At 37.3% G+C, this 20,210-nt stretch overlaps 1 non-coding gene across 1 annotated transcript; it reads right to left on the reverse strand.

Moving 5' to 3' along the window:
* Positions 1–1,046: 1,046 nt before the first annotated feature.
* Positions 1,047–1,155, reverse strand: LOC122127752. The gene has a single exon (XR_006151271.1). It is a non-coding gene; the product is annotated as a U6 spliceosomal RNA (small nuclear RNA).
* Between the last annotated feature and the right edge of the window lie 19,055 nt (positions 1,156–20,210).

Genomic DNA, 20,210 nt, shown 5'->3' on the forward strand with positions numbered 1-20,210 from the left:
AAATTTTCTTCTACTTTTAACGTTATTCTGAAAGTCTTTGCTGGTTTGTCAGACCTGTAATCCTAACTACTTGGGATATCTACTCAGGAGCCTGAGATCTGTGGATAACAGTTGAAACCCAATCAGGGCAAATGAAATTCATGAGATTATTTTTCAAAAATTTTAATGAACTAGCAAAGGGCCAAGAATGGAGATGTAGCTCATTTATTAGCACACCAGTCTAGAGAGAAAAGGCCTTGCAAGACTTGAAGCCCTGATTTGAAACTCTGAGCACGCCAACACACATGCAAGTGCTTAAGCACATGCGTGTGTTCACAAACATATTTATTAAAATTACCTTCATATCGGAGTTTTGCATGAATTTCTTTGCTAACGAAATTATATGAGTAAAATAAAGGAAATAAACTCTTCCATCTCAGAACATTTTTATACATTTTTATTTTAAAAATATTGTACAGAGGGGTAACAATTACATGAGCAAGGTAATGAGTACATTTCCTAACAAGCATTGTTACCTCCTCCTTTATTGTTCTCCTACCATCCCTTCCCTCCCACCTCCACAAGTCCATTAACCCCCTCCATTTCCCGGCCTCAATTGTAAAGTTCACTTTACAACATAGTGCATTGTGCATCTCATTGTTACATGGGTCAACCTGTATCCCTAGTTAAGCATTTTGGGTTTTTTTCGTCCTTCCTCTCAAAAAATTAGAGAGTATAAACAAGATGTAGGCGCACCAACTTCAAATACAGTGAAAACAGGTGTTATAGCATGGGGGAGGAACATATAAAGAAACAAAAAAAACACACTGCACGTCATAAGTATGTAAGAAAAAATAGCAAGAAAAAAAAAACCATTTGTGTCCCTAACTTGGGGTTCATTTCCCTTAACACAATCTTATCTGGTCATATACACATAACTTTTGACCTTTTCTGCTTATCCCAGACATATATTAGTTATTGAACATTAGAGAAACCATGGGACCTACGTTTCTTTGGACTTGGCTTACTTCACTTAATAATTTTTTTCCAAGTCTTTCCATTTCCTAACAAATTGGGCGATGGAATGCTTCTGAAATTTGCCTGTCATCCTTGCACAGGGGCCAGCTAATCTCTGTATCATTCCAATGTTAGTGTATGTGATGCTGAATTGAGCAAAGAACATTTTTTATATATAAATTGTAATTGATTTTCTTAAACTAGACAATACAACAAAACGTAAGTTTAAAAGAATTGTCATGAAATTTTAGAACCATGTACTTCTTACATAAGTACACATTTAAGAAAAAATCAAGATTGACATGTCAAAAACAAAATAATTCCAGATATTTGTTGTTCAAGAGATGTGTAGGAGGAGGAATTCAATTATTCTATACAAGGGACCTGTCATAATGAACACTGCAGCAAGTGTTAAGGTTTGTTAAAATATTTAATGTTTTAAATATATTTAATTTTGGGAATTTGCTTATATATGCCAAAACTGGGACTGTTTGGCAGGTCATAATACTTTTCTATAAAGTATTTAAGATTTATGGTAGCACATAACTACTACTAAGTATGTACATTTCAGAGTTTATTGAAACCTTACTAATGAGAAGTTGCAAAGTCTTTGTGTAAAGGAGCAGAATAAAGAGTTGGCTATGTTATCTACACAGTTTCTGTTAAAACTGTAGGCCTTCCTTACTTTATATGTTAGTGAGGAACAAATGATGATATAAGCCATATACAAATTATGAGATGAACTATAAATGGTAATCTTAGTGGGTGATTTAAACACTACTCATAGCCTATAATATTCTTGTTGAACGTCATAATCTTAGCCAGTGTTAAATGTAAAGAAATATGACAATAATAAAATCTAATTTGTAGTACACTTCAAAAACTGAAAAAATGATAATTGTTTTGTTTTTTATTTTATTAATCATTATTATTTAATTATTGGTTTTCTTTATTTGTAGCATTGTTTTTCTTGTAATATAATACAACTTTTTGTAAGTTGTCATGAGGAGGTACTTTGAGAAGGGTATTGGGATGGCCACACCATTTTTTATAGGTGCATGTGAATTTATAAAGAGGGAAATTAAGAACAAAATATGTATTTAAAAAATGATGAAGTAGAGTCTGATTCAGGAGTGTTGATACATGTCCACACCTAAAATATTAGCCCTAGGCTGAAGCAGAGTTATTACAATGTTGAAGCCAGAAAAGTGAGAGACTTTGTTTTGTTTTGTTTTTGTTTTTATTTTGTTGGACATGGGGCTTGAACTCTGGGGCCTGGGTGCTGTCCCTCAGCTCAAGGCTAGTGATACCACTTGAGCCACAGCAGCACTTCCAACTTTTTCTGCTTATGTGATGCTGCGAAAAAAAAACCAAGGCCTCATGCATGCAAGGCAGGCACTCTACCATTGAGCCACCTTCCCAGTACCTGAGAGACTGGATTTTAAAAATCATCTAAACAACATTTGCTTTCTGCTTTGGGTTATATAATGAAATATATGAGTATCTTGTTATGTTTTTGTGCATTGTCATACTTCTAAATTTATACTAACTTCACCCACTTTATCCTTGTCAAAGTCATGAAATATCTCTGAGAGTTTGCTTCTGTGAAGATTGTTTTGTATTTATAATTTCTTGAGTCATTTTTATTTTTTATCAAAATCACTTTATATTTCATGTTGATGACTATTTACACAGAGACAGGCATATAGAGGATTTAGTTTAACAAGTGAACATTAAAATTAGAGCTCAAAAATAAAAATGAGCCTTAACACATATTTTCATAGCTTTCCCCACATTCTCCCTAAAAGAAGACAATATTAAGAATGTCTGAGGGAGGCTTTTTAGTTCCAATTTTCTTGAGCTTCCTAGGTTTAGAATTCTTAAATCACAGAGACATGCTCTAATGGGAGTAAGATTTTTTGGTACACTTTTCCCTTCAGACTGTGTTTCTCGTTCTTCCCTTTTCTCAACTCCATTATTAGAGATTTTTCTCAGAGATGACTCCATCTCCAACTTTTCACTCTTCCTAGCTGGACAAATGAATTTGCAGATCAAGACTCTTAGACAGAAAGAATTTAAGAGCCTGAATCTAAGACACTTCTCTCATACACCATCCCTACAAAGACACAAGTACCAAAGCAGGATACATAGTTTCATTTTTTTCTAGCAAGGCCAATGCATGAAGTTGCTTGCTTCTGAGTGTGTCTGTTTGTAGCTCTTCCTGATGTTGCAGATTAACTTTATACCTAGTTCCATTATCAGCTACCAGGAATGGCATGTTTAGACCATCCCGGAGGTGGCTCAACAGGGCGGCTGGATGTGTAGGATGCCTCATGAATGGCACAGAAGATCTGTGTTGGAAATACCGGGGGCAATTAAGGTATCCTACAAACACCATCTCAGCAAGGCAAAGTTTACTCCTGCAGAAGGCATCCTGTTGCATGTCCAAGTTGAATAAGCACACTGGCTAGGCAGCCCACCACTGGCTCCCATGAATTTGACCTTTGGGATCATCTTTCATGATGGATCAAAATTTTGACCCCTTTCAAACTAGTCAAAAGCTTTAATAATCAACCAAATCCGAACATCTGGCCATATGAAAAATAACCAACTTTTACTCAGCTGGTGTTCTACTACTAGTGCCATGTCTCTAGCCCCTAGCACTTCTCTAAAATAGCATTATTAAGGTTTTGACTACCTTTACAAGGGCAGTGCTTATATCAGTCAAGCACTTCAAGATTTAACTTCTACAATTCTCCCATCTGATTTTGCTTTCTTTTCTTCCAAACAATAATCATTGACTTTCCTATTCAGCAGTATCCAATAAGATATTTTGATTTAAAAAAGGGTTTGATTAAGGCAGTTTTTCAGTCAGTCACTGAACAAAACCTGTTATAGAAGAGATAAAGCACCTGTGCACACATTACTAAGGAAACAATTACTAAAGAGGTAAATATTGCCACCATGACTCATTGTTAAAATGCTCATTCTGTCATCAAACTAGTAAAGGGATCTGCCACCACACACAGACACACAACCTTTTTTATAAGTGACTGGGGGATTGGTCTTGGGTTTGATCTCATGCTCTGGGCATTGTGCCAGAGCAGTTGTACTCAAGGCTACCACTTTAGCCACAACTCCAGTAGTATCTTTTTTTGCACCTTCATTGGAAATAAAAGTCTCATCTTTCCTGTCTGGGTTGGCTTCAAACAAAGATCCTCAGAATTCAGCCACCTGAGCATTTAGGATTATACTCAGCATCATCTCAGTTTTTAGGTAATTTGTTTCCAGTATTCAATCCTTGTAAGTCTTTCTGTATCATTGGCCTCCAACCACCACACAGATTACCTTTGAAGTATATTTATTCTTTTATTTTTATATATTTATTGTAAAAATACTGTACAGAGGGGTTAGTTACATGAGCAAGGTAAAGCATACATTTCCTATCAAGCATTGTTACCTCCTCCTTTATATGTCCCCTACCATCCCTAACCTCCTAGCTCCAAAACTACTCCATACACTCTCCCCGACCCCTGCCTAAATTGTAAAGTTTGTTTTTCAACAGTGTCTTGTGCATCTCATTGTTATAATGGGTCAACCTGTATTCCCCTTTAAGTTTTTCCCCCTTTTCCTCCTCAATCTAGTGAACTCTATATACAAGATGGAGGGCACCAACATCAAAAACATTGGAAACAGTGGTTATGCCGTTTTGGGTGGGTGGGGGGACAGAATACAAAGAAACAAAAATCACATGGAACATTATAACTATGTTAGAAACAATAGCAAGAAATGAAAAAAGCACTTGTGCCCCTATGTTGGGGTTCATTTCACTTATCACCATCTTATCTGATCAAGTATTATATTTAGACCAAACTTTTCCCATTCAATACTACCAGGGGCTTCTAGTTACTTTTACATGGCGGCATTTCCAATAAACAAATCCTGCTGATAAATAAAAGCACATATTGGAATAATTCGATTATGAAGATCATAGGTTATGGAGATCAACAGAATAAAATTAATTTAAGCTGCTGTTTCTGGTTTCTAGCTTTAAGCTCTTTGGGAACTTTTCAGGGGCTCCTAAGTAAATATGAAATTTGTAAATATGTAGTTTGTTTTTGCAAATATGAAGTTTGAATGACCCTCTAACTAAGAAGTCTTTCCTTACTTAATTTAAGGTGTTTGAGAATGGTCAGGTGTGGATTGGCCAATGGAACCAAAGCACAGATTCCACTCCAGTTGGCCCGTAACATCTCCAATAGTAGTCTCCTGGAATACCACGAGACATTTCCCCTGGCTATGATTTGTACTTACTGCTCATCTCAAAGGGTTGGCCTTCACTACATCCAGGTAAGTTTCCCAGAAATGTCCAATTTTCCCCAGGTAGTTGACCTGGAAAGAATAGAGCTGATCAGTTTCAGGGATTTTTGAAATAGACTCTTGCTTCTGAGAAGAGTAACAAGGTGTTCCAAGTTGTCTCAGATCACATTTTGCTGATCTATCATGAATTTCATGCACATGGGGTCTGAGCTCCATGACAGCACAAATAGGACCTCTTGTGTGGCTTCCCTGCCACACAGTCATAGCAGTAGTCCTTTTGTGGACACAATCACCACAGTATTTATCTCACTTATTCAGTTTCAATTTGAATCTGGGTAGACTCAAAATTGGAATACATACACAGAGTGTCTGCTCCAAGAATGAATTTGCATCATATCCCTCTTGGTAGGAAACCCTTTAGGTGTAGCTTGCCTTTTTTTTTTTTTTTTTTTGGTCGGTCATGCAACTGAACACTTTGCCTGGGTGCTGTCCCTCAGCTCTTCAACTCAAAGCTAGTCCTCTACCACTTGAGCCACAACACCACTTCCAGTTTTCTGAGTGGTTTCTTGGTGATAAGAGTATCACAGAATTTACCTGCCTTGCCTAGCTTTGAATGACCGTCCTCAGATCTTAGTCTTCAGAGTAGCTAGGATTACAGGCGAGAGCCACCAGTGCCCATATTTTTTTTTCTTTTTTTCTTTTCTTTGTTCTTGGATTTGTTGGTTGTGAGGCCTGAAATCTGGGCCTGGACACTGTCCCTCAGCTCTTGAGCTCGAGGATAGCTTTCTACCACTTGAGCCACAGTGCTTTTTCTCCTTACATGGTGCTGAGGTATTGAAGCCAGGGGTTCATGCATGCAAGGCAAGCTCTCTACCGCTAAACCACCTTCCCAGCTCTTCGTCTGAGTTTTTAGTTAACTCACTTGCCAATGTTCAAACCTTCTAAGGTCTTTGTGCAGTGGCTGGGAAGGTGGTTCAGTGGTAGTGTGTGCCTTGCATGCCTGAGGCCCTGGGTTTGATTCCTCAGCACCACATAAGCTAAAAAGAAAAAAAAGCCGGAAGTGGCTGGTGGCTCAAGTGGTAGAGCGCTAGCCTTGAGCTGAAGGGTTGAGGGACAGTGCCCAAGCCCAGAGTTTAGGCCCCACGACCGGAACCCCCCCCCCCCCGAAAAAAAAGTTCTTTGTGCAACTTTTGTCTCCAATCACCACAGAAGCTCTTACCTTGTCAGATAATGTTTCTACAGCTAATTTTCCCATGCCATCCTACTAGAGCATTTAGTTTATGGATTAAAAAATTTTTTAGTATAAATAACAAACCTCTTTTGATTTTATTCTACTCTATATTTTATTTTTGCCAGTCCTGGGGCTCCCTGAGCTTCTTCTGCTCAAGGCTAGAACTCTACCAGTTGAACTACAGTGCCACTTCCAGCCTTTTCTGTTTATGTGGTTCCGAGGAATAAAACCCAGGGCTTCATGCATGCTGGAAAAACAATTTTCCACAAAGCCATATTCCCAACCCCCAAAATATTTTATTTATACTAATCATAAGAATAAAACTGATTCATAAGGTGCTTTCTGGTTTCAAGCTTTGAACTTTTTGGAAACTTTGTCAGGGGGATCCTGAAAAGCACCTAAGTAATTAGGAAATACGAATGACCCTCTAGGGAAGGAGTCTCTCCTAACTAGTATAAAATGTTTGAGAATGGACAGCTGCATGAAATGCTAGGGTGAAAGGGATGGCCAATTGAACCAAAGTACGGGTTCTACTCTAGTTGGCCAGGAAGGTCTACAACACTGGTCCTCCACAATACCATTAGATATCTCCCCTGACTATATTTAGTGATTACTGCTCATCTCTTCAAGGTTTTGATTCCACTGCATCTTGATAAGTTTCCCAGAAATGCCAATTACCCCTCCCCGTACCTAGAGAAGCAAGGGGTATAGTTGGCTTGGGAAGATAGGGTTTTTGTCTTAGATCCATACTCTTGTGAACAGCATCAGCAGGGTCTTACAAGTTTCCCCAGGCCGTGTTTGAATGACATATCATGCACTCCATGCCCTTGAGGATCTGAGATTCATCATAGTAGGAAGTGGACCACTTGTTTTTCTGGTTTCTGTGCCACAGAATCTTAAGAGTAATGGTGGGCAGAATATTTAACCCATTTCACCAAAGCATTATTTTCTTTGTCATAGGACTTGAGCTGAAGGGCTCAGGGATAGCACCCAGGCCCAGAGTTCAAGGTAAAAGCCCTACGACTTGAGCCACAGCACCACTTCTAACTGTTGGTGGTTAACTGGAGGTAAGAGTCTCAAGGACTCTCCTGCCTGGGCTGGCTTTGAACTCTAATTCTCATATCCTGAGTAGTGCAAGCCACTGGCACCTGGTTTTTTACTTGAATTTTAAGTCTACCCAGAGAGTCTGCTTCTGAAACTAAGGTTCAATTCCATACATCCTTGGATCAGCTGGAGGATCAATCCAGGCTTCAGAGTCAAAGTGGGCAGCTGAGGGAGTTTAGTGAGTAGGACTTTTTTGAGATCCCCTTTCAGGATTTAAGATTTAAAACACACAAATGCAAGCACATATTCATAACAAGTTTTTGTTTGGACACGTGCACATTATGGAGCTCCATAATGAAAATCATCCATTATATAATAGTGTTCTCAGACCTTTGTCAACATTCTCCCTATGGATTATCAGAAGCAGGTCCTTAGATCATTTTTCTTAGGTTCCTTAGGCCTAGAATTCTTATTTACCCATTTTAGCAGGTCTCTTGTGATTTCAGTTTTTGATGCATGTAAAACTCCCTATTGTAAGTTTCTTGTGCACCCTTCTCATATTTAACTCTCCCGTTACTGAAGATTTCTCCAGCTCCCACATTTTTATTCTTGGGCCAGGGAATGAAAACACACATCGAGACTCAAGTTCTCTTTGTGCCTAAGACACACTCAGCCCCTAAAAATCCCCAACCAACCAGGTAGTATGCTCTACTCCAATTTTTCCTCTCATGGCTGATGTATGAGATTACTTTTTATTGAAGTGCTTCCTTGGCCCTTTCCTGAAATTGCTGATACACTTTGCATCCTTTACCACAACGGATGGTGTTTAACCCAACCTTGAGCTATCTCAACAAGTCAGGATGTGTCTCCTCCTGAGGGTCTCCCTACATCCCCCTTGCATAACATGGATCCTGGACTAGTCCCCCATTGTTGGGAATACTCCCCTACTGTAACCCAATATCCCAAGAAAGACCACCAGGTCGAAAGGAACTTAGCATGGCAAAGTTTATTTCTGTTAAAGGGCATGTTATTGACAGGAAGCAACCACTCTGAGTGGGAAGTCTGCCTAGGTTATACCCCTAATGAGTTACTACTTCTGGTATTGATCACAAGTTGTGTTCACAATCTTGCTCTATTGGCTCTTTTGCAGCTCAGCTGGTTATTTTGAAAGGGGTTAACAATTTCAGAGCAATCCACTAAACCAGGACAACCAGGCCAGAAATTGTTAGAAAATTCTTACTCAGCTTGTGCTTTATGAGTTAAACTATTCTTCAAGTCCCTAGAATGATTTTAGTAACAGGATATACTTTCGTTATATAGCTTTTTGGAAGATGATTAGGCTTAGTCAATGCTTTCCCTCAATCCATCATTTTCAGAGAAAAATATTATTCTAACTCCTACACAGTCCATTCCCAGACAGAATTTATTATAAGCAGCTCCCTTTTTGGAATGGAGCCTTATGAGCTTCCAGGTGAAAACACCTTATTCGCATATTGCCTTGGTTCCCTTTGGCAACTCACCTCTGCAAGTGGTTATGAAACCAAAAGTTATGTGTGGCTGCTTCATTATACTTGTGCTCCTACCGCTAAAGAAAGAGGAAAGACTGCTCTCTGAAAGCATGTAACTATGGACTTAAGCATGCTTACTGAACCCTGAGCACAGAGCACAGATTGAGCTGCAGCATTTTCAGAGCCATAGATGAATCAGTTAGATACCAGCTGCTTGGCTGACCACAGGGCACACTTCTGATGCCACATTTCTGAGGCGAAGCAGTTCTAAGCTTTGAAGACACTATGGCAAGAAGAAGCCTGAGGGGGAATTCTTGGTGGGAAGGAGAAGGTGAAAGTTTGGAAGTAAGTTTTAGAAACTGTGAGCCACTTTCTGAATTGCTTGAGGCAGCGAGCAGATCATCATATTTTCTAGCCCTCTAGATGCAGAGTATGAGAACACTTCCCACATCTCACACTCAATCCCACCTGCCTAGCAGTCTTCAATTCCCTCTTATAGGAGTTAGGCAATTTTTAAGAAAGCAAAATTCAGCGAACCTGATCTAGCTTGTGAAGAAAACATATCCTCTGGCTTTAGAATAGATCAATTTCTATCTCAGAATAAGAGGAAGAAAAGAAACCACATTCTACAGACTTTAACACCTTAAACATGCTAGTTTGCTGCATTAATTTTCATTTATTAGATTCATACAAGAAAAAAGGAAGAAATCTGAGAATTTCTGGAGCCTTTGCTTGCCTAATATCAGGTTCTTGTTGTTTTTTATTTGTTTGTTTCCTTTTTTTCCTAATACTTTAGAGATTCTAGTTGAAAAATTGAGAAAATGCAGACATTAGCCTGGTTCAGATTAATCTGAAACCACAGCACCTAACTTATCAAATTCTAATCTAAATATAGTCTCAAAGCTGAAGGTCAATGCTTCCCTGCCCTCAACATCTTCAGAATAACAGTATTGTCTATGTCTCGGGTTTGTTTTCTTTAAAGAATTAGAGAGCAGAATAGGTTTTAAAGCAGTTTTTCTTCAAAGTGAAAAAAGAGCAGTGCAACAGTCTCTACCTCAAAGCAAAAACACAGCAGTTAAACAGACTCCCCAGAGTAAAGAGGGACATATTGTCTCATAATTGGTTTCCTAGTCTCAGAACATAAGTATGGAATTTTTCCTTATTGGATGCCCCATCTCAGAGCTCAAGCACAGAAAGCACTTTTGATTGGATGGGAAGTATAGGGGCACTCCCCAGACCATATTCAGAAAAAGTGTGTTAGCACCTAAAGCTTCATGGGAAAAGGGTGTGTATTTTTTGCTGCATCATTCATCCCCACCATGTTGGAGCCAGTTCCAACCATTACCTTTTATCCATAACTACCCAGATGAAGTGGTTTAACTCCCTCTGAGTGGCACATAAGCACTTGTTACTCACAGGGCACTGTACATTGTGATGTCCCATCAACAATATGTGAACAGATAAATTGGATATCTAAATTGCTGTTTTGAAGAAGCAAAGCCCTCTGACTTAAACTTGCACACTTAACTTAAAATTTATTTTCTTTTTTCAATTCTATTAGCATTACCTACTTAAATAAGTGGATTTTTTCATTTTGATATATCCACATAGGCATACAATGTACCGTGATTATGCTTAACCCCTTCATAATTCTCTCCCAGGTTTTATTAATCATTTTAAGAATATAACATAGTAGTAATAAGTGCATTTACAATATTGTACAATCTCAATGTCCACACTCTTTACATCCTCTAAGATTCAAATTCTTTATTTATTAAAACAATTTTCCACTCTCCTCTGCTTCAAGGTATACATCAAGTATGATTTTGTTTCCTTTCTCTATCAATTAGACTGTTCTATGTAACTACTGATATAAGTATAATCATGTAATATTTGATCTTTTTATGACTGGTTTATTTCACTTAGCAGTGTTCCAAAGAGTCATCCATAATATAGTATATGTCACATAATTCTTTTTTTTTGGGGGGGGGGGTCCAGTCGTGGGGCCTGAATTCTGGGCCTGGGCCCTGTCCCTCAGCTCTTCAGCTCAAGGTTAGCACTCTACCACTTGAGCCACAACGCCACTTCTGGCTTTTTTCTTTTTGCTTATGTGGTCCTAAAGAATCGAACCCAGAGCCTCATGAATGAAAGGCAAGCGCTCTACCACTGAGCCACCTTCCCAGCCCCATAATTCTTTTTGAAGTTGAAATAATATACCACTGTATGTATAAACCACATTTGCTTTAACTATTCATTTGTTGATGGCCACTGGATTGCCTCCATGTTTTGAGTATTATACAAAATGAATATGAGTGTACAAGACCTCTTCCAGACCTTGCTTTTAGATGTTTAGAGTGTATGCCCAGAATTGTAGTCACTGGATCACATGAAAACTCTCTTTTCTTTCTTTTCTTTTAAATTTTTGTGTCATGGGGCTTGACCTCAGGGCCAAGTCACTGTCCCTGAACTTTTCCTCAAGGCTAGAGTTCTACCACTTTAAACGACAGATCCTCTTTTAGTTTTCTGCCCAGGCTGTCTATGAACCGTGATCCTTGCATTTCAGCCTCCTGTCCTGAGTGGTTAGGATTATAGGTATGAATAATCCTGTTTTTAATTGTTTGAAAAGATGCCATTCTGTTTCCCATAGAACTGTTCCAATTTTACCACACTTTTGTCAATATTGTTACTTTATTTTTTTTGTAGTTATCCTACCTAATTCATATGAAGTAGTTATTTTCTTCATTATTTTGACTTACACTTTAGTGGTGATTAATGATGTTAAACACCTTCTTCGTGGGCTTGTTAACAGTTTGTCTTCTCTGGAGAAACATCTGAGTTCTTTGCACATTGTAAAATCAGGTTGTGTGTCATTGCAATGATGTTTTTTATATATTCTTTATTTTTCTTTTTTTTGTTCCGGTCGTGGGGCCTGAACTCTGGGCCTGGGTGCTGTCCCTCAGCTCTTCAGCTCAAGGCTAGCGCTCTACCACTTGAGCCACAGTGCCACTTCCTGCTTTTTTTCCTTTTTGCTTATGTGGTGCTGAGGAATTGAACCCAGGGCCTCATGCATGCGAGGCAAGCGCTTTACCACTGAGCCACCTTCCCAGCCCCGTTTTTTATATATTCTTGATGTGAACCACTTATCAAATATATACTTGCAATAACTTTATCCCTTTCTGTGTTGCTTTTTTGGACACTGTTGATTGCAACCTTTGGTGCATCCTGATTTATGTTTTCCAACAATGAATGACCCTTCATTGATGTCAATTTCCAATATGTCTTCTGGTCCTGTAACTACGAACCATCATATTGATTTGAACTCCTGCTATGGTAACAGTGAAGTAAAGCTACATAATTACGCTCTGGTCACCTATCTACTGCCACTTTTGAATATCTCTCCCTTAGCTTTTCGTAAAGGCCTTGGGGCATATCCACAACTTATTTGGTCCTTAAAAACCTGTAGAAAGTTACAGGCCTTAAATTTAGTTAGTTTTAATGGAAATACGTGACTTCCAATTTCTTTTTTTTTTCCTTTTTGTACATATTTGATTGTAAGAATACTGTACAAAGGGGTTACAGTTACATGTCAAGGTAATGAGTACATTTCGTATCAAGCATTTTTGCCTCCTCCAGGCAAATAAGATGAATATTGAGAGCTTCGTAATATAGAAGCACACCAAAACTCTTGGTATGTATTTTTCTTCATATGAGTATTTAGAATTGTGTGAAGCTAGAGATTTAACCTACTTACAAGTTAATAATGAACTTGTCACACTTTAATGGATACTAGACGATTTATGATGCTCTTGGGTCAGAGACAAAAAGGTCTTAATTTTTACAGTAATAGTGAAAGCCAGTGAGATATGTGTGTATGTGTATATTTACAAATTTCAAGTGTATCTCTCATCCCTCAGTGCCACTGAGTGAAGTAAAGATAGCCATGTGAAGCTTATACAAACAATGGGTTCTGAGTTTGAGCAACTGTGATCTTTATAATGAGCAATAGAAATGCCTGAACTTTACTCTGGAGGATGACAATAGCTTAGAAAAAGCTTGCAAATATACTACAGAATATAGAGCAGCTAGTGTTCACTTGAAGATATGCAAACACTTGAGACTGCCATGGAATTGTTCTTTTTCTTTTGTTTCTTGAATGTTCCTGGCTACCAAGACCAATACATATTTTTCCTAATAAAGGCATAGCTCCCCTTAAAAATGAGGCATGACAATTTGTTGAGAATACTTACTATTTTTCTAACCCTAAGGCCTCAATCCTATCTAGAGTACAATTTAACAAAAGAAATTGATGGAATTCAAATTTAACACATTTAGAAGCTTTTCTCTTAGAGCCATTTCTTAATGTAGGTGTGGAAGAAATTAAGGGAAAAAAATAGGCCCACAAATATATATTATGAAGATATTCTATGTATTTTAGCAGTAATAAAGGATTACATTTCTGTTTTTTAGTGTGTGAGTATTTACAGAGTATGTACAAAGTGCCAACGTTTATGCCAGGGCCTATCATGGAATAGAACATAGCAAAATTTCTCTATATAGTTTGTATATTTATAGGATTCACCTGTCTGACTTCTCTCCCATTTTGATAAACAGATCACCTGTTTTATTGAAATACAATCATTATTTTTCTACCTACAGGATTCCACACACTTTGCTGTCTACTAAATATAGAAAATATTCATGCATAACCCTCATCTTCAAGGAGCAATTCTCAGTATCCCAAGTAGCTTATGTTTATCTCCCACCCCTTTCCTCCCAGCTGTCAATCTAGGTGAGTGATGGCTCAATTCTATAAGACAGGAAAGCTCAGATAATTCATAGGCATTCAGTTAGTATCTAATGGAAACTTCTTCACTTGGATTATATTTTATCATCATCTTTGTGAGAACTTCAGCTTCCTTATTTGGAACCTGAGCTGTTCAGATAACAATGAGTAGATGAATCTTATGATTTAAAATTTCATTTAACTGAAATTGGAAGATTTAATTTTTCAGAAACTATTCACATTTGAGATTCATTAATCGCATATTGCCAGTGGCTAGTGTGTTAGACAATGCATATATAGAATATTTCCATTATCACAGATGTTTCTGTTAGAACTGTTTTAGAGCATGTTTTTGCTTGTTAAGGCATGGTCCATGTTCATAAACTATATATGCTCTGTAGGTGGTACTCAGACTGAAGATCCAACCAGAAAGTCTAGACACCTATAAAGTTAAGGTATAGGTATAAATTGTTCTACATAGGCACACTTATTTGTGAAGAGGAAGAGGATCAAACAGTCAACGTCAGCAGAATCAACCTTCTCAACTCCAGGAAAGAATAGGTAAAAATTTTAGCAGTTCTTTGCAGCTTTGCTTCTGTGAATGAAATTGACTGTGGTATTCTCAATGGTGATTTTGTTAGAAAATATAAATGTTTAATTATCACATTAGCTCAGTGAAGAATTAGGGTTTGTGCTTTGTAAATGTAATTTGGTATTTATATGTGACATTTCAATTTCTCCTGGTATCAACACACCACAAATAGCTTTATATTGTTGTTTCTTTCATTAATTTTGTTGTTCTTACAGCAGGCATTTTAGAAATTAGTGGAAAAGTTAAGACTTTCTTGTGTTTTGCAATCACATTATTTCTCCATAATCTTAATAAAAAATGAGAATCCAATAAATATGTGAAGAAATTGAATCTCCAATCACCTGTGCACTTTCATTAATTACTGGACCAAAGGGAACTGGCTCCCCAGAATCTCACCTTCAGAATTCAAGAATGAGGTGGGAAAAGACAAGGAAAGAGAGACATAATAATTTGAACTGAAGTTACTGTGCTGTCACAATGAACACTTGTTCTCATGCAATCCTTTTGAATTCCACAGTTAGCTTTTTTGTGGTTTTTATTAGTATGACAAAGATGACTGATTTCCCAGATTTATAGTTGGAAGTGTGTGGGACACATTCCTTTATCTATGGAATCTTCCTTTGGGTCTCAGTGCCTTTTCCATCCTTGTCGCAAGTATGTATTTCTACAAATGAAGACGTTGCTTCATCATTTGTCTTTAAATGATTCAATTATGTGGATTTTGGAGGTTGTGTGATTTGCTGTAGAAGGAAGGTATTATGGGTAGGACCCTTTGGTACATGTTGTTGTTGTTGCTGGTGGTGGTCGTGGGCCTTGAACTCTGGACCTGGGCGCTGTCACTCATCTATTCAGCTCAAGGCTAGATCTCTACCACTTGAGCCATTGCGCCACTTCTGGTTTTCTGGTGGTTTATTGGAGATAAGAGTCACATGGACTTTTTCTGCCCAGGCTGGCTTTGAACCACGATCCTCATTTCAGCTTCCTGAGTAGCTACAATTATAAAATGTGCCAACAGCACTGGGCTTGAATCAGTATTCTTAGTACAAAGAAAAAATACAAGTGATTTGGAACCAAGCTGTAGAAGGCTGCTTTTTGGCTTCAGAAGAGAGCTGGCTGGTATCTTAGGAATAGATAGATTTAGGAAAAATTGAACATATAAGTCCACATGGAAGGCCACAAAACATTTTAGTGAAGTTCCAAAAATGATAAGGACATGAATTGCAATAACTAGCTTGGTAATAAGGGACATGTTTGGGAGTTCAGTCTCTATTGTTACTGTTGTAAATGTACAATGTCATTTTATTCATTTTTGTTGTTGTTGTTTCCCCAGTATGTTCTTTTTTGGGGGGGGGGGCGGTCCATTCGTGGGGCCTGAACTCTGGGCCTGGGCACTGTCCCTCAGCTCTTCAGCTCAAGGCTAGCAGTCTACCACTTGAACCACAGTGCCACTTCTGGCTTTTTTCTTACGTGGTGCTGAGGAATCGAACCCAGGGCCTCGAGCATGCAAGGCAAGTGCTCTACCACTGAGCCACCTTCCCAGCCCTCCTTAGTATGTTCTTTCCCCTATGGAATATCCTCTGTTGTCACTGTACTTGATTTTGATACCCTGCATCTTGTATATACATGTCTAATCTGGGGAGGGTAAAGGGAATTACAAAACGCTGAAACAAGGACACAGGATGACCCATTGCAACACAGATACCAATAAGACTTTATTGGAAATGAACCTTACCACTTCATGCTGCAAAGAATGGGGAGAAAGGAAGGTGGGAGCTGGGGGAGGGAAGGGTTAGTGGCACAACAACAAGGAAGGAAAGAGGTAATAATGATCAACAGGCAATGTGCTCATTGCCTTACTCATGTAACTGTAACCCCTCTGTACAACATTTTAACAATAAAATAAAATAAAGTAAAATCAATAAAGGACACGTTTGGCAAATAAAGTAAAATGTTAACTTAAAAGAAAAATGAAAATAATAATAAACATATATATATGTATATTCATATAAATGCATACATATATAGGTATTTGTGTATGAACACATATAAATATGAATATATGATTATGCACATAGTGTGCATACATATACATTTATTTAAAGAGACTTGAATAAGAAATATATTAATGTCTATGAAAAACTTTAACCATCCTGCCTATGAAAAGCTTTAACTATCCTAAATATGTCTAAAAAAATCCAAATACATATCTTTATAATAATATACCAAAATCCAAAAAATATATGTCAAAATCATACCATAACTATACCTTGCATACATATAGAGATTAGTGGAAATAGAAAAAACAATAGAATAGCAGTGCATAACCAATATGTAGAAATTGGAATCCTTATATATTGGTGCTTGAGAGTTAAAGTGATATAGTCAGTTTGTTAAACATACTGGCAATCTAAGATATTACATATAGAGTTGCCTCTATGATCCAGCATTTTGAATCATAATTTCATATACAAAATATATTTCAACATATGTCCAACAAAACACATGTACAATTATATACATAAGAAAACCTTTTATAGGGCTGGGAAGGTGGCTCAGTGGTAGAGTGCTTGCCTTGCATTCATGAGGCCCTGTGTTCGATTCCTTAGTACCACATAAGCAAAAGAAAAAAGTTGGAAGTGGAGCTGTGGCTCAAGTGGTAGAGCGCTAGACTTGAGCTGAAGAGCTGAGGGACAGCACCCAGGCCCAGAGTTCAGGCCCCACGACCATACCCCTCCCCCCAAAAAAAGAAAACTTTTATAATAACATATAATAAAATATTGAAATTCCCATTGAGGGTATTATAGAATTATACACAAACATACAAATCAATATGGTATATCCCTGGGAAAAATTTATATGGACTTGGTTCGGAAACTAATTTTACTTGGGAGGAATGGATAAAATAAACTTCAATTTCTAATTATATGAGCTTTTTAAAATGGACACAGCCGTAGTGGTAGACTATGAAGTAATGGTTGGTAAAGTGGAGCGTAGGTTGAAATGATCACAGGAAGTGACTAATAATAGATATTGGAGTACTTTGAGAGGGTAGTGATGAAAAAATGTTCTAGAACTGAAGGTGATATTCATAGTCCAACTCTTTAACATTCTATTAATCATTGTACTTTATCGAAAAATTACAGATTGCATTTGCATTAACCTTAAGAAAAATTTTAGAATAGTAATGGGTGAATCTGAGTGATAATTTAGAATTTAAAGTCATAGAATTCTATAATGCACACGTTTAATATGTTGATGAATAAGACTTTCAATAAAATATGATCTGTGATATATCCTCTGAGTGACTGTATATGACACTGCAAGTCAATGAATACTCTACAAAAATTATGTAAATTGAGGAATGAGATAGGATTGAAAGAATGAGGGATAATGATCATCCAGCTTTGTATTGAGCTGGGAATGTGGCTTAGTGGTAGTCTTAGGGGAATACTGTGAAGCCCTGGGTTTGATTCCTCACTTCTACATTAACAAAATAAAGCTGGAATTGGCACTGTGACAGAAGTCGTAAAGTGCCAGTGTGAGGAAAAGAAGTTCATGGACATTGCCAAGGCCCTGAGTTCAAGCCCCAGGACTGGTCAAAAAGAAAACGATGCATTGTATTAAGAAAGCACTAACGGCTCATGCCTGTAATCCTAGATACTCAGGAGGCTGAGGATTGAGGTTTAAGCCAGCCCAGGTAGGAAAGTCTGTGAGATTCTTATCCCCAATTAAATGTCAGAAAAATCTGAAAGTACTGCTTTGCCTCAAGTGATAGAGTTCTAGTGTTCATCGAATGGAGGTCATGCACAGCGCTCAGACCCAGAGTTCAAACCTCAGAAGAGAAGAAAGAAAACAAAATAACTCACTATACACTATTCATAAACTGCATGGTCAATCAGATACTCCCATGCAACCACTTAAAGTCAATTAAGAATATGATTAAAATAGAATACAAGTCATTTTGTGGACCAAACATAGATAGAATACAAATGTTGTTTACAGGGACAAAGTAAATTTTATCTCTTAGAGTTGAAATTTGTTCTTCAGTCTTCTTAAATCATTTATGAAATTGACAATATTGCCAATTATAGGTCAATTTCCATGAAGAACAGTTTGAATTCTGCTGTCTTTTCATAGCAAACCATAGAGGTGAATTTTTTGTCTCTTGTTGAAGTATATCTGTTATTTAAAAGTAGATTTGTCCTAATATAATATTGATTTAATAAATCATTTAATTAGGGTGATGTTAGATTTTTTTCCAGTAAATCCTATCCCTTATAATAAATGAGAGCATGCTGTGTCAGTCTCCTATTAATATGACAAAATATTTTATAAAATTAATTAATAAGGGGGAAAGATTAACCTTGGCATCTGATTTTACACATTTCAGTTTATGTTTCTTATCCTCATTGCTTTGGGTTGGTGGTGGCACAGAACACAATGTCAGGAACATGTGATGGAGTATGTGTATTCATGGAAGACAGAAAGTAAAGAAGAGGAGGAATAGGAGTGGGAGAGAGAGAAAGAGGAGGAGGGGAAGAAGGAGAAGGAGAAGGAAAAGGAGAAGGAGACAGAGAAGGAAAAGAAGGAAGAGGAGGAAAGACTTTGATCTTGACATCGTCTTTGATCACAAGTTCTCAGTGACCATACCTCTACAACTGTGCGCACTTGAAAAGGTTCACAACCTATTTATGGCAACATAGTGAAAGCTAATTATTAATCCCAATCCTTTATGATTTCAGATTTAATTTCTAGAATGGTGGGTAGATATTTCTATACAAGTGTGATAACTTCTGTTCCTAAATATTTACTTGAATTAAACAGATAAGCTATTTGGCATGGAGTTGGTTTGGTTATACCATTGTTGGAGAGATGAATGAAATATTTTGAATGCAAATACAGTTTATTTAACAGATAAAGAAGCTTCAAGAGACTTCATTTTGTGACCTGCAAAAATGACTATTTCATTCAACTTATAGTCAATCAAACTTTTCATAATTTTATGGCATTTTCATTGAAGTTTTTTGTCGTCTATAGCGAGGTTCATTCTTTCTAGTGAAGGAAAAATGAATGCTATCATGATCATTTATTTCTTAATAATTCTATAGAAAGTAGGTATAATATGAATTTCCTACCATTCAAAAATAAGTTATATTAAAGTCTATAGGAATAATTGGAAAAGTCATGGAAAATCTTGCTTTAGTTATCTCATATTAAGATTGATTCAATTTCTAAAAAATCACTGTTGACATAAAATATATGAAATTCAATTTTTGTCTGAAATGACTTGATACTCAAACCTGAGAAATACATGACCAGTAACTATGATTTCTGTATACTCAAAATTGTGGTAGAGAGCTTGCCTTGCATGCATGAGGCCCTGAGTTCAATTTCTCAGCACCACATAAGCAAAAAGAAAAAAGCCGGAAGTGGCACTGTGGCTCAAGTGGTAGAGCGCTAGCCTTGAGCTGAAGAGCTGAGGGGCACCGCCCAGGCCCCAGAGCTCAGGACCCACGCCTGGACCCCCCCCCCCCCAAAAAATGGTGCAATATTATTCTTAATGATTGATGAATAAAATTTGATTATGTATGTATATATACATAAATACTTGTAAATAGGAATCAATAAAATTATATATATATATATATATATATATATATATATATATAATTCATATACACACAGGAACACAATTCTTGATCCCTTATTGCAGTGAGAGGCATCTGGGCTGATTCC

Source organism: Dipodomys spectabilis, unplaced genomic scaffold (assembly GCF_019054845.1).
Source record: "Dipodomys spectabilis isolate Male_0828 unplaced genomic scaffold, ASM1905484v1 ptg000309l, whole genome shotgun sequence".
In the NCBI taxonomy this organism is placed as follows: domain Eukaryota; kingdom Metazoa; phylum Chordata; class Mammalia; order Rodentia; family Heteromyidae; genus Dipodomys; species Dipodomys spectabilis.